Raw genomic sequence first — 16,179 nt, 5'->3', positions numbered from 1 at the left:
ACACACACACACACACACACACACACACACACACACACACACTCAGACACACACTCAGACACCTGCAGGTAAATAGTAACACACGCTAACACATATAAGACTTTCATAACTGGTACCATACAGCGTTTGTGAAAGCTGGTACAGTAGTTTTTGTCACAGCTGGTACCACACCCTTATCACAACTGGTACCACACCCTTATCACAGCTGGTACCACACCCTTATCACAACTGGTACCACACCCTTATCACAGCTGGTACCACACCCTTATCTAACTGGTACCACACCCATATCACAGCTGGTACCACACCCTTATCACAACTGGTACCACACCCTTATCACGGGTACCACCCCCTTATCACAGCTGGTACCACCCCCCCTTTCTATCACAGCTGGTACCACACCCATATCACAACTGGTACCCACACCCTTATCACACAGCTGTACCACACCCTTATCACAGCTGGTACCACACCCTTATCACAGCTGGTACCACACCCTTATCACAACTGGTACCACACCCTTATCACAGCTGGTACCACACCCTTATCACAGCTGGTACCACACATGATCTCAAAACATCCATGACTTAGGGTTACGAAAACAGTTTGAACTTAAAGTAAATTCTCAAGTTCAGTTTCTTGGTCACTCCAGCTACTGTCCTTTGAGCTTTACGGAGGAGTGATGCAAGTCTTGTGGTTTTAGTTGATAGCCTCTGTGTGTGTGTGTGTGTGTGTGTGTTTGTGTGTGTAGAGTGATAGCTTGAGGTGAGGGAGTTGACTCTTAGTTTTATAATATAATTTGAGTGTGACTTGACTCCATCACGACTACTATCACCACCACCGCTATCACCACCACCACCACCACCACTATTACCACCACCACCTATCACCACCACTATCACTATCACCACCACCGCCGCTATCACCAGGAACAACAGAAAATGGTAGATGACTAGATAGTGTCATGACCCCCCTCCCCCTCCTTGCACCACCACAAACATAGGATGATTCACTCATGTCTTGACCACGCGCCATCTCTCTCTCTCTCTCTCTCTCTCTTCTCTTTTCTCTCACCTGATATAACAGAAAATCATAATGTATAGCAAAGACGGAAATTCAACGACGGCCGCCAAGGTTGTGTTGAGATAGGTGTGTGTGTGTGTGTGTGTGTGTGTGTGTGTGTGTGTGTGTGTGTGTTGGATGGAGCCTGGACATGCACCCATTTGTATGATTACTTCCCGGTATGGCTAAGACCCGAGTAATTCCGCGTACAGCAACAACTTTATGTAAATCTATGTACGATGTTGTTGATTTATGATTTTGCGTCGTGTTCATAGTTCTTACATATACTTGTAGCGAACACTCACTCATTTGTTAGCACACACACGCTCTCTCTTTCTCTCTCTCTCTCTCTCTCTCTCTCTCTCTCTCGTTGTGAATGAAATTTTTGCGGATCTTGACTTGCTTTCTGCCTCTACAAGATTCTGTGACGTAACAATATAATGGTGACGTAACAGTGAAATGATGACGTAGCAGTGTAAAAGTGACGTAATTGTACATTGATTCTGAATAGTGTTGATGTGATGTGTCGTGTTGGGAGTCCCACTTTTATATTTGTATCTGGCTCGAGATAAGGAAACATTGGTTAGGAAATAAGAGTAGTGGATGAGTAGAACAAGTTATCAAACATAATCAATAACTCGAATACGCTGGATAGCTTCAAATATAGGTTGGATGGTTATATGAGCGATCGGGGTTGGGTGTAAACGGGACTGCCTGTAATATGGGACAATAGGCCTGCTGCAGTTTCCTCCATTCTCATGTTCTTAAGTTATCTTTTTCTGACCTTGTTATCTTTTTCTGACCTTGTTATCTTTTCTGACCCCTGTATACGTGTCTGGATCTTTTGAAGCGCGCCAGCATGGACTGTACTGTGGGTCACTTAGTTACGGATTCACGTACAATCTCAGTGACTACCCGACTTAAAATCGTAATCATTGGGTGACTGACGTTCTTACTGACTTAGTGACTGACTGACTGACTTACTGACTTAGTGACTGACTGACTGACTTACAATCTTACTAACTAACAAACTAACTGACTGACACATTAACCCAGACACTGAGGCAATATTAAATGCCACTCACTCACTGGGAAAAAAAATTACAGATTTCTACACTGGCTGAGAGCTGTACATGTTACTCTTATTTCTTTACGCGGTTTTCATCTTCTCTGAATTGATGAAGTAAATTGAACGTAAAATCACAATAAGAAGCTTCTGGTTTGGGTCACTTCTACTAGGTTAGGAGGTGGGTAGGGTGGGTGTTGGGGGGGGGGTGTGTGAGGCCTTTTAGGATCCAACACTAGAGAGAAAGCGTTGCCGTGAGGTGAGTATTGGATACAGTAACTGCTGAGGTACGTGGAGGAAGGAGAAGAGTAGGAGGTGGTGGTGGTATCGGCAGGGACTCAGGAACGATGCCAGGACCCACATTCCTCATTTACCTCTGAACACCACGTTTTCTTTCTCTCCGTTCTCTTGTCATTCCTTAATTATTATTTTTTTTTTTATCGTCTACTACATAAAGCGGAAAAGGTTTTAAGGATCAAGGCTGCTGATTCTTCTTCTTCTTCTTCTTCTGTTTCCAATTTATTCTCCCCATATTTAGGATTTCTTATTCATATCGTTCGCAGTGATGTTGTTTGGTACCCCCACCGCACCCCACGTCGTCCAGTACTCGTAGTGTGTTATCTGGAGTCACACTGGAGGGCGGCATCAAGAACCACCTCCTCTCCCCCCCCGCCAGGATGCACTTAATCTCCTTCGGTGTTTACCTGAGCAACCGGGAGTAAACAAACTGTGCCTCTTGTATTGACCGTTGAGTTTGGTTGCTCCATTAGCCAACGCTGCCGGGGCCAACTGACTTAATGTTTTGGGGAGTAGACGTAAGAAGAAATCACAGTTCATTTAACGGTTGTGATTAATGAAGAATCTGGATTATCTAACATTAGACAACTATAGATTATTTAAACCTGATGATTAGACAACCCTATAGCGTTAATTGACTGGTTGGGTTGGGTTATGTTAGGTTTGATTAGGTTTCGTTAGGTTAGCAGCGTTACTGTGTTTTAATCCGGTGATGTACATGACACTAGGCGGAAGCTAGGTGTTAGTAATCACTTTGGTGTTAGTTTGTGGTTTCCTGTCCGTGATGTTCGTGTTATTGCGTCTCTACCGTGGCGTACATCCGTGGTTTTCCTTCCGTGCCGTCCTTGTCTTGTATTTTGTTTGTCCGTTGCTTTAATCCGTTTCTTTTGTACATCCGTTGTGTCCTTTTGGCTATATTGTTCGTCCGTTGTGTCCTACTGGCTATATTATTCGTCAGTAACGTTTTTTTTGGCTATATTATTCGTCCGTAGTGTTCTTCTGTCCTTATTATCGGACCGGTCCTTGTTGCTCGTCCATGGTGTACGGCGTCCGTGTTTAGGTACGTCTTCACTTTATTACGGTACACGAGGTCGAAATACTAATCACCATGTTATTACTATCTTATGAACGTGTGTGTGTGTGTGTGTGTGTGTGTCAGCAGTTAGTACACAAATCAGCAACGAACGCGAAACAGGATAGAAGCGAGAGAGAGAGAGAGAGAGAGAGAGAGTCAGCAGTAAACCCGAACCAGTATAGGATGCACGAGGCGGCAATAAGGTGACACATCCCGGACACCACAACGACCACCACCACATAAGACGATCACATTACGCCCCGCTGACAGAGTCTTACAGGTGACCAGAATCCCAGTACCTACCAAGATGAACCGCAAGGGAGACTATTTTACCTGACTCGTAACCACATGTCTCCCTTTCTCTTTCTTTCTTTCTTTTTATCTTCTTTTCACGACTCCTCCTCTTCACATCTCGCTCATCTCCCCGACCCCGGAGAAGATTTTCAACAAGCAGAATGGAAAGTCACCACGATCACCATTCCCCTCTCTCCCTTCCTCCGCTTCTTCAGGATTACAACATGTAGCTGTGAAGAAGGGGTGGATCAAAGGCCTGTTCCGAGGGGAGTAGGTGTTGATTGTGAGGTGGCAGAAAAATGTGTGAGAGAGAGAGAGAGAGAGAGAGAGAGAGAGAGAGAGAGAGAGAGAGAGAGAAAGAGAGAGAGAGAGAGAGAAGAGAGAGAGAGAGAGAGAGAGAGAGAGAGAGAGAGAGAGAGAGAGAGAGAGAGAAACACACACCACACATACATATCCCTGTACTCATCTTGATCTCTTGTTTAACTTTCTCAACCAACTCCTCTCTCTCACCCCCCCACCTTTTCTTTGTATAGGTCTATCCTCTCACAAGTAACAAACCTCGTATGTATGTATGTAATGTATGTATGTATGTATGTATGTATGTATGTATGTATGTATGTGTCTGGGTGGAGGGGGAGGGGGAGATATAAAGTCTGATGTGTTCAACTGTGTTCATTTTAGGTTCAAGTACTCGTTAATTAGTTTATGATAATAGTCGTTAAGGTTAAGTTTAATGTGGTTAATCTTCAGGTGGATTCAGGAGGGTGGGTTAATCTTCAGGTGATCAATACTAACATGAGCTATTAAGGACAGGTGTTTCATAGTCCGCCATCACGCCTGTTTAACCTTTTGATGGATGATAATGTAACTCCCTCATGACTATAGCTTAAGAGGTAACAGTTGAGTATAGCCAATCTAGGTGTCTTCTTCCTCGTCTCGTCTACTTCCACCCAACACATTACTTGTTTTTTCTACGTGGGGTCAAATATGTTTTACTTACAGGTTAATTTATTCTATTCCCTCACTCATTCATTCACTCACTCACCTGTTTATTTTGTCTTTTTAGGTTTAGTATCACCTGTATATAGTAGAGTTGGTGGCTGGTGGTGTAAGTACACGGCCACCAGATGAGGTGATGCAACCAGGACTTGACCAGGGAAAGATAATTGCTGGAAAGTTACTTCAGGTAGCTACATAACGAGACCCGTACCTTCCAACAGCCCGCCACTCACTTAGGATTAACCACCTTGGATTAACCATACCGAACCAGTTAAGGACGAGGTGTAAGGATGCCTATGACAACTCCCTCAGATTCAAGGAAGTAGTTACTAGAGTGATCTGAGCGGTAGAGGAGATAATGTGTCTTTCTTTATTGCCGTGTGTGTGTGTGTGTGTGTGTGTGTGTGTGTGTGTAGGACAGCGAGTAACGGAGGTGTGACGTCGTGCTCTGATACACATGTTGTGGTCGCCTGAGTGTGACAATGTTGATACTTATTCTCATGGATGGTGATAGATATTGGTGGCCCGACACAGTGAACGGGAGTGTGGGAGAGTGATATTGATGACGGCTGGGGTGGTGGCTAGTCGAGTGGCTGGTGACGGTGGGGGGGCCTGGGAGGGTTAGGTTAGGTTAGCTCTAGGGTGGTTAATCTTAAGGTGAAATAAGCTTGGGGGTTAATCTGCAAGTGATCCTCTTTTTCTTCCCACTCGGTTTCATTTGAAGGCGTCTTGTCACACGCCAGCAGGAAGGGAGGGAGGGCGAGCACAAGGTTTCAGAATTGCCTCGCTATTATCATCATCAGGCCGCGGGGAGCTGATTGACCCTTGTCTGCTCCTCCAGGGGGGGAAATGTTTTGCTTGAGGATACGAGCGTAGGTGGTCGACACACTTCCCCCAGCAAGAGTACTTATACTTGTGCTTCGTTTTATTTAATGCTTTGATTTGTTTGTATTAATATGAGTAGTGTATATTATTATTGTTGTTGTTAGTTGTAGTAGTAACGATATAATCATCATTATTATTATTCCTTCCTCTTATCAACCACATCCCCATCACACCGTCCGTCACCCGGGTCCTCTACCTTCCTCTTGCTCCCTTTTTCGTGTAATGTTTTATAATATACACCACAGTCTGTCCTGTTCCAGTCCACCTCCTTTCTCCTTTTCTCCCCCCCTCTACACATTCTCTTATGAGCAAGACCTCCCCCAGTGGTGAAATAAGAGGGTGAAGCAGACTTAACCACACGAAGGATGAGTAAGGCTTAATGTACTTAAACATTCCACCAGTTTCAGAACTTTTAGACATATTACGAAAACAAAATATCCACACTGACTCAAGATTTGACTCGTGACTCTAGACGTATCTGGTTCTTGTGTACAGTCATTGTGTTGATACTGTACACCTCTGTTAGTGTCTTGACATACACTGTTTGTGAGTTAGTGAAATGCTCTTAAATTTGATTGCAACTTGAGTACAAAGCCGCCATTCCTGTATGTGTGTCTTTTATTACTGATGTCAATATAAAACGGTAAAATACCTTCAAAATGTGTCATATAGTTTGTTCCATCACCCGGGGTTGTTTTGTGGCTCTGAATGACAGTTGGAAGTCCCAGGTGATGCTGAAGACAGGTTTGAGAAGTTAGTCTTTACAATGAATTCATGTCAAATCTTCCATTGTTAGTTGTGTGTCGGGCGTGAGAGGATGGGTGAGTGAGTGAGTGACCCAGACAGTGCAGTGTGCTGGGGAAGGTGGGAGGCCAGCAGCAAATTGGAGATGTATCGGTATTGCTGTCTCTGTAAACCTGACACCTCGTATGGTTATGGAGGCGAGAGAGAGAGAGAGAGAGATGTTGGTGGCGTTTAGTTAGTCAAGCACAGTAGAAGAGTTCCACCCCGTACACTACCCTACATCACCGTCACCTGTGTTTTGTTACCCTCACCTTCCTCATTACTATGCATGAGGGAGTCAACGAGGGCCTAGCGATTTTGTCAACACGTCCAGCTGTTAATTTGACTTGTCTTGTTGCAGGTGCGTGTGTGTGTGTGTGTGTGTATGTTGAGGACGTATCACGGATTACTCTCGCCTTGGTGAGCCTCACTTCACCTGTAAATACTGTTAGTCACGTTGGTTAGGTTGTGAAAGGCCTCCAGCCATCTTCCCGCAGTCTGAGAGAAGTCATATTCTAGGGTGAGTTGTGTAATCTTTCTCTTGTTTCTGTTTATGATGTTGGCGTTTGATGTCCACTGATGTACACTACGTCTGTCATGCTTCCTGGAGAGTGTTATTGTATAGCTTGTGTCAGCATCGTTTTTAAATTCATATGGGTTCAGATTGGCTGATTTAATGTTATAAACGAAATCATAATGACATACATGTGGATAATTAGTAGAAGTTATGAAGAATATACGAAAGTAAACTGATAAATGTTGTATTGTTCTTTATATGAATACGTGGATGGGTGAAATACCTGGTGGATGGTCAGGGGTGTGGATGGTCAGGGGTGTGGATGATCTGGGGTGTGGATGATCTGGGGTGTGGATGGTCAGGGGTGTGGATGTGACAAATGTAGTGGCCATAAAGGATGAGTTGAGGCAACTTTCATATCCGTGTTCGTCCGGACCAGGCGCGGGGGTTGAAGAGGGCCAACCTGGAGGTACCTGCTGTCACAACACTCATCTGACCTCCCCACCCATCTCTCTCTCGACCCAACGTTCCACCCCTACATAACGGACACCAGCCCTGACCTCCAACACTCCCCCTCACCTCTCCCTCTTAAAATGCTTCTCCATTACATATTAAAGTTGTTAACCCATGGAGAAATAACCTAACATAAATGAAAGCTGTAATAATAATAATAATAATTATAATAATCATAATAATACTAATAAGAAGAAGAAGAAGAAGAAGAAGACTGAAATATTCACCTTCCTTATAGAAGTTAAATCACCCAAGAGACTAGTTTCCACCCCAGGTTATGTTACCTAATGATTAAAACATCCAAATATTACCTGGAGCTGCTAAGTTAGGTTAATGTTAGCTTAGGTTTAGGTTAGTGTTAGGTTAGTTTAGGTTAGGGTGGTTAATGTTCAGGTGAAATAAGCTTGTGTGGGAAGTAATTGTTTCAGGTGATTCACATTGTTAGAGGAAGTGTCTCATCTGAAAACTGGTAATCGCCACCTTTCTTTCTTCCTTCTTCTTGATTGATGGACGCGCATCATTACCGTCGTCCGCGTCTTGGTAGCGTATGAGACTATGTGTAGCCAGAACTCACAAGAATTATTACCCCGGAGGTTTAGTTGGTGGCGTCGACCATGTGACGTGTATGAGCTCTATACCTGCAGTAGTTCTCCCTATAACCAGTGGCTGAGGACTGTGTGGTTTGACGCAGATGACGACCTTCCCTTTACGCCTTTTTCCTCCTCATTTTCCAGACAGCATGTAATTTTCCGTTTCCATAGCGTGTAATTTATCGTTTCCATAGCGTGTAATTTATCGTTTCCATAGCGTGTAATTTCCTGTTTTCTATAGTATGTAATTTCCTGTTTTCTTAGCATTTAATTTCCCATTTTTTATAGCATGTAATTTCCCGTTTTCTACAGTATATAACTTCATATCATTTACTACACGTGTTTTTCCTTTTTAATAGTGACATCAGAATACATACTCAACCTGTGCACATTTCATGCTGGCTGGAGAAGTCACGGGCAATTAATCCCACGTGTGTGTGTGTGTGTGTGTGTGTGTCGTGACGGGCGGGCGCGCGTGGATGACGCGTAGAACGGCTGGCGGACGGGCGACGTAGCTCACCTGAACATACCTGAGGCAGAAGCGACTTGATGACTTGACACAAAACACATATACAAAATTTTGTCGTGATGTTGATTGATTTAGTCTACCGCAATCTCGCAAAGTTGTACTCTTGTCTGTTATATCCTGCTGTGTTGTTTTATCCACTGGCTAAAGTTCTACCCTGTGTTTGGTCCACTGGTTATAGGTGTTCCTTGACTGTGTTTAACCAAGGGGATAAAAAAAAATAAGGATTTATATATACAATTTCTATGGGTCGTCTTGAAATAGCTACTGCATGAGGTGACGGGGGGAGGGTGTGTGTGTGTGTGTTGGGGTGGCCTTGACCGTGGGCAGGGCATCCCCACCACCAGAAGCATCAACCACCGTTACTCAGAGGACGAACTGGTGACCTACTACAGTCTCTCCTACACACACACATATGGCCTCCTCCTCCTCCTTGCACTGTATACGTATCATAATACATCATCAACGTCGTCTCAATACACATAGTATACCGCGTTACAAGTACTTCATCATCACGTATGCATCGTCAACCTTATCACGGCGTGTATAATGTGCATCAGTATGTATGTATGTATGTATGTATGTATGTCACTGGTAACGCTGAATTTTATGTTGAGGTGAAGATAACATAACGTATTGGTGGTGATAGTTGACCCCACCTGAACTGCTTTTCCTTCCTTCCTTCCTTCCTTCTTTTGTATCATCTTCATTTTTATCCCTTTTCTTCCTTTTCTTTCCTTAATTTTTTTCTTCTTCCCCCATCCCCAGGTACCATTAGAGCAGGGGTGTCAAACTAATGGCCTGCGGGCCAAGTGTGGCCCCTGGGATGGTCAAGTGTGGCCCGCGGGATGACGGTAAAAGTTGTCATCCCGTGAAATTATGAAAACAAAAATACATATAATCATGTTTATTTAGTAAAATGAATCTTACATACTTAAGATCAGACAAACCCAAATAAGGTATTCCTGGTAAGTCAGGTAAGGCAATGTGTGAAGCTGTAAACTTCAATCCTGCAAATATGTGATGTAGCACTTGTGTTGGCCCTGAAGAGGGTAACTAAAAAAAGAATTGGCCCTCGAAAGGTTTTGAGTTTGACACCACTGCCTTAGGGTGTTGTATTATAATCATTAGAAGAAAATTAACCATGGAGGGAACGAGTAAGCTTCAGGTGAGCCTAAGAATTTAGTTAAGCGGAAAATACATAAAATATTTCCCTTCTTTATTGTCTTGTAGTTCATACAGTTGAGTGCAAGAGAGGTGTAAGTATGAACGTCAATGGAAAACAGTGATTCTTTCGCCAAATTGCTTTTGATTTATTTTTTCTCCTGAACTCCGACTTGAATCATACAATGGATAGAAAATGGATTTTGCTGTTTTTTTATTTTTCATTTATTTTTATTTATTTATTTACTCGTGAATTTCATCTTTGTTTGGTTTCTTACATGAAAATTTTGGTACAGGTGTCATTGAGTCACTTACATGCTGCACAAGTATCCATTGCCACGTTAACGTTAATACATCTATAGTTTAATCAATTATATCAGTTTTATTAGTATTAAAAGTGAAAAATAAATAGTCACCCCCCTGTCGATATCTCGGGTCGTTTTCTTTTTCTCGTTCTTCGTGTTGAGTTTGCTGCGTTTGGGAGTGGGGTGAGAGTTGGGTGGGGTGGGGTGAGAGTGGGGTGGAAGGGAGGTATTCAGGTTGTGGTTGTGTGGTCTTGTCACGGTAGTTAGGCTTCATGTTTATATGCTTTAGTTTATCATCTTTGCCATCTGTCAGCTTACTAGTAGGTCGGGCGGTTGGTCGGTCAGTTTACTAGTAGGTCGGGTGGTTGGTCGGTCAGCTTACTAGTAGATCAGACTGTTGTTCACTCACGTTACTAGTAGCTTGGCAATCATTTAGCCTAATAGCTTATTATCAGGTCAGACTGTCGATCAGTTTTCTGTTAAGCCACTGTTGTAAAAAAACTCGTCTGGTAGATATATATATGTGTGTGTGTGTGTACAGTTCAGCATGTATATAGACAACAGAGGTACGTACATAAACATAGACCGTGGAGGTATATTTACAGTATCCAGGGTATACCTAGACAATACAGGTATATAACAAGAGTAAACAGTAAGGCACTTCGACCATGAATAGTGAACAAAACCATAAATTATACAATTCCAGTAGAAGATCATTAAATTATAACTAGACTTTGCCCTGTGAGGTGACGCGTGGGTCATTGTTGTTGTCATGTACAGTTACCGCCAATAAGCCCTTCACATTATTTTTTTAGGCGTTTGTGGCGGCGTCTACTTGTGGGTGGATAGGTTTAGTTCTTCTATAGCAAACTGGTCAGTGATGTTTTTCCTTACATTAAGTCTTCTAAGATGTAAAGCTAATGTGTCAATACGAACAGGTTGATGAAGGTAATTGGAGGGACGAAGAAACCGTGTTGATGGGGAGGTGCAGCTATAGGGTGTGGGGGTGTAGTTGTAGCTAGGGTGTGGGGGTGTGGTTATAGCTAGGATGTGGGGGTGTGGTTACAGCTGGGGGGGGTGGGGGTGTAGTTATAGCTAGGATGTGGGGGTGTGGTTACAACTGGGGGGTGGGGGTGGGACGACTTAGTGCTGTACAAGGCCGCGGTGAACCACAAGTACAGTACATCAGCTTCCCTCTCCTGTGACCTTTTTAGTGTGAGTAAGCCCAAGAGACTGATTTACTGACTCAATGACTTAACTTGAATGACTGAATCGACTGGCTGTCTCATTTAACTCTTGACCCTTGATTATTGACTGGGTGATCGATTGACTTTTGACTGACTGACTTGCTCTTGCCATACGTCTTCAGTCACGAGGACAAGTTAACCGCTGAGAATGACCATTTGAGATTCGTGTCCTTGGAGTACAATGGTGAAGGGAGATCAACAAAAGACCTGGAGAGGGGTAAGGAAGGAGAGAGGTAGGTAGGGAAGGAAGGAAGTAAGAGAGGAAGGAAGGAAGGAATGTGGGGAGAAAAGAACGAAGAAAGTAAGGGGAGAAGGGGGCGAGCGAAGGAAGGAAGGAAGGAAGGAAGGAGAAGCCAAAGTAGTCTTGGGTAGATGCAACAGTTGTATACAAGGTTTGTGAACACTCAGGTGGATCCTTGAGTGTGGGGGATTCGTCTTCCTTGTGCGTGCTGAAGTTACCACGAGCAACCCTGAAGACTAAGCCCCGGGAGGTAAGAAAGAGACGTAGACGGGGGTAAGGAAAGAGGGAATGGAGAGGTGAGGCTGGTGTGTGGGGGGGGGGAGGGGGAAGTTCACAGCCGTCGCATCTCCACTGACGGTAGACGGTAATGTCTGCGGTAACCCACTTTGTTGGGTCCCGCGTGCGGCGTGAGACACACACACACACGTCAACTACCGCGTCAGGAGGCGACAGAACCAACGGTGGTGAGGCCTGACACTGCCACGCTTAGGAGGACGTACGAGGAGCGACAGTGTGGCCGTTATTGTATAAGGGAGGAGATGAGTCCGGCGTGTAACAGTTGTGTATTTGTGAGTGCAAGTGTACGGCGAGTGAACTTACATGTGGTGTGCGTGAGTGTAGGGGTTGTGTCTTTAGCGGTGTTAATGCAAGTGTGGAGGTGTTGTCAGTTGAGTGTAGAGGCTGTTCAGGATTACCGTCGTGTGCTGTGTTCATCACCACCCTGTGCTCTTCCCTACAACAGACTACTGAACCCTCACGTGCTGGGACCTGGGAGTGACGACTGTGATAGGTGTCGTAGTTTTATTACCCTAAGACCAATTGTTAACAAGCATAATTTTTCATGTTTTTAATTATTATTATTATTATCTGCGTCAATAGGTGAACCACTCCCCTCTCACTTCCCCGAAAAATGGAAGTTTTATTTTTATGAATAATTTGAAAGAAAAATGTATCCAACGCAGGTTTCCTTGCCCATCTGTCGGCCAATGCCTCTAGTCCATCACCATGATATGTGTGTCAAGTGTAGGCTGCGGGCACCACCACAGGCAGGATGTCTCGTGACGGAGTGGAGCAGCACCACAGTCCACATGACAACACACGTCGCTTCCTTAGTTTAGCTTCTCATTCAAACCTTAAATCTGTACCGTTCAATGCCAGTTGCCAGACGACCAATAGTAAAACGCACGAGTGATTGATGAGTAAAAACAAATTTTATATTCATTAAACTGACCTTAGTGTTACTTGATTACATTATAAAAACAGGCAGGAACGCTGTCTTTAAACTTAACGTACACGATAAGGCCATGGTGTAATGTACTAGAGAATCAAATCCGGCGTAGTCAGTCAGTCAGTCAGCTATGGTCGTCGTTGACACACTTTTAAAACAGTACTCCACATCTACCCCAGCATCTTCCTTGTTTGTCATTATCATCTTATATATTGGGTACCGTGAAGACTGTAACTGTCTGGATTTTTACACCGGTGGAAGAACGCGCCAGTGTGTGAATAGTGGACTACTGTACTGGTGACAACAAGCGCGGGGTTTGGTGGACCGGACGAGGTCAGCGCAGATTTCTACTGTACTGGGGGATCGACGGGTATACGGGCGGGCGAGTGGGTGGTCGTGTATAGTGTACCTCCCACTATAATGATGATGGTCTTGTAGCCTAAATGTTAAGAGTTACTGGAAAAAGAAGATACAGAAGGTTAGGTTGTGAGGAACTGTATGGTGGTGTAAAGACTGAAATGGTAGTTATGAGGAGGAAAAAAACATGACATTGGCAGGACATGATGGTGGTAACCCAGGGGTCTTCGTCAACACTCCACCACCACCATCTGTGTGTGTGAAGGTCTCCCTCCATGTGACAGCTAACACCTCGCCAGCCTAACACCTCACCAGGGATTGTTACTGCTACACTTCCAAGTAAGTAATGCAGTAAATTAACGCAGAAAACAAGACTAGTATTATTTGTTATATAAAAAAAAATATAGGACATACAGCAAGCGAAACGTTGATGTCTATTGATATGGCAGCCCAGCTAATAATAATAATTGTCCTGTTGTTTTCGGTTCAAGCACAAGACTAACACGAATAAGAAACGAATAACAAGTCTGTGTGTGGACCATCGTGTAGTGGTGATGTTTGTTATAATCATTGATTAACTTACCTGAGGATTAGACACCGTAACTTATATTACATGATTTAAACTCCCAAACGCTATATGAGGTTATTTTGGGTTAGGTTAACGTTAGAGTGATTAATCATCAGATAAAAATAAGCCTGGGTGTCTAATCTTTAGGTGATCTCATTTACTTATCCCGAACACAGCTTTGACCGACAGCACGCTCTTTACGTGTCTGTTATTATGAGAAATATTAAACACAGTCTCACAGTATCATATTTAGCTACTTCCCACCAGATACCCGGGCATTGACTGTCAGCACTACGACCTTGGTGTATCGTAGCCGAGATGTATTCTGGGTCAAAAGGTCGAACGATTGAGGTTATGCGTTAGGGGGTCAACAAGCGCCTCTGGTCTGTGAATAGACATGTGAGGAACTGAGGATGGTTCTCGTGAGATTAGGCCAGGTTAGGTTAGGTTAGGTTAGTGTATAATGACCACAAACACACACTCTTTTTCTCTGTTCTCGATGATGACGCAGCAAAGTGGAGGAAATGGAGGCGGCTTATGGACTTCCCCTGTCCGTGTGTTCGTCCGTCCCTACGAAAAGTTCCCTTTCAATAACACTTAAAAGTTAAAAGTATTTCCAGATCACAATATAATTGACTCGGCAGGCTCAGGCGGTAATATTTAGTTAGGGGCTATTTTGACGATAATATTTTGGCAAGGATATTTTAACGGGGATATATTGACGGAAAATATTTTGGTGGGGATATATTGGCGATTTTTTTTCGTTCGTTTTTATATTCGTGTTGCCTTTGTGTTCGCCTTCATACGTATATCAATATGGCACATGTGAGGTCGTTGAGTTAATTAGTTTCGTTGTTAGATTTTATCATTAGAGTAATTAATCTTCAGGTTATCCGTTAAATTTAATGTCTGGTGACCTCGGAAAAGATATACATGAATTATTATGTATGTATGTATATATCCTCACGTATACCTCAGGCTAGAGATGTCAACAGTGTGGTAAACAATAAAACGCATCTTCAGTTATTACCTCCACAGTATTTATATTGAAGATTATACCTGTGGCTGGGGGGGTGTTCAAGGTCTCTCCCGTGTGTGTTGAACTTGAACTTGGTGGTGTTGGCAAGTGCTCAAAATAGCCGCTAGCGTTAAACATTGCTGACTTCCACCAGAATTTTAAGATATTGTTGTAAGGTGTTGTGAAATTAGCTGACACACTCTTTTTTTATTATTAAGTGTGAAGGGTAGATTTTCAGGATATTGTGTAGTAAAGGTAGGCGTGTGTGTGTGTGTGTGTGTGTGTGTGTGTAACCATTGATTAGTTAGGTTAAGTTAGCGTTAGATTAGTTTAACGTCACGTTAGTTTAGGTTAACGTTAGGTTAGGGTGGTTAATCTTAAGGTAAAATAAGGTGGTGAGGAAAGGGGTGATTCATCAGTTAATCCGAGTTGGTTTGCTCTTTGTTGAAGAAGCTATCTGGTAGATGCCGTAGATGACACTAACGCGAGGACTGGCAGCTTGTTCCTATTTAATTATTCTTTCTATATTTCTCTTATTACATTTTCTTTGTTCCTCCATACTCTCTTTAGATTATTTTTAATATTCGAATAGGAAGAGGGTGAATGAAACTATTAAACCAATTTCAGGGTGATCTCTTAGCGTGCGTTGTGCACTGAGGTAACACGTCAACACAGGGTTGCCATCTACCGAGAATTGCGCGCGCATTATTAGGTGTCGTCGTCATCCGCCAGAATATAACAAAGATAACTACTTATTTTAATCAGTCTCTCTCTCTCTCTCTCTCTCTCTCTCTCTCTCTCTCTCTCTCTGTTTTATAATTTCTATTTTGTGCCGAATTGACGTAAAAAATGAGTGTGGTATTTTCAATTGCGATTCTAGTTATCACTTTTTATCAGTTTTATCTCGGACACTGGCGCCGAGGTTTTTTTTTTTCACAAGATATATTTGGCATGTTAAACACTTTTGAAATAGTGACAAGAAAAACGAACACACACACACACCATCAAACATAACTCGTTTTCTCTGAGTTTCTTTCAATATTTTCGTGTTAAACAGCGATTATAATATTGAACTCTTTTTTTTTAACCTCTTGATCAGTGTTTGACCGATAAGGGGTGGGAGGAGGGGGGGGGTGTTATGGTCATCACACACTCTTTACCTGCCTTGATAGACTTCCTGTTGTTCAAGACGTGGGCGAGTTACCTTACAGGGATTGATTTAGCATCACCTTCTCCTTTGACCCTTCGATAATAGTCACTGTAGGTCGCGGCGTCACGGATTCACACGACGACTGTGAAGATATTTCGTAGTGACTGTCTACGTTACTTAGCAGAAGACTGTGTCCTTTCCATGTTGTGAATCATGGAACCGAAAGACCTTATCCAGTGAAAGAAACGTAAAATCTGCTGCTAAAGTATCAGTTCACTTCCCAACACTTTCGTA

General features: G+C 43.3%; 1 protein-coding gene across 2 annotated transcripts in view; it reads left to right on the top strand.

Moving 5' to 3' along the window:
- Positions 1-16,179, top strand: part of LOC121878931 — a 74,301-nt gene that overhangs the window by 44,023 nt on the left and 14,099 nt on the right. The window contains exon 1 of one of the 2 annotated variants that reach the window (XM_042385363.1): positions 12,052-13,488. The exons of the other annotated variant lie outside the window; for it this stretch is intronic. The gene's annotated coding sequence lies outside the window, so the exon portion shown is untranslated. Of the gene's footprint in view, positions 1-12,051; positions 13,489-16,179 lie in introns of those variants that run through there. 2 annotated transcript variants of the gene reach the window in all.

This window comes from Homarus americanus, unplaced genomic scaffold (genome assembly GCF_018991925.1).
Source record: "Homarus americanus isolate GMGI-L3 unplaced genomic scaffold, GMGI_Hamer_2.0 scaffold4060, whole genome shotgun sequence".
Lineage (NCBI taxonomy): Eukaryota > Metazoa > Arthropoda > Malacostraca > Decapoda > Nephropidae > Homarus > Homarus americanus.
Note: the sequence above shows the minus strand (reverse complement) of the source record. Positions and strands in the feature narration are given on the sequence as shown.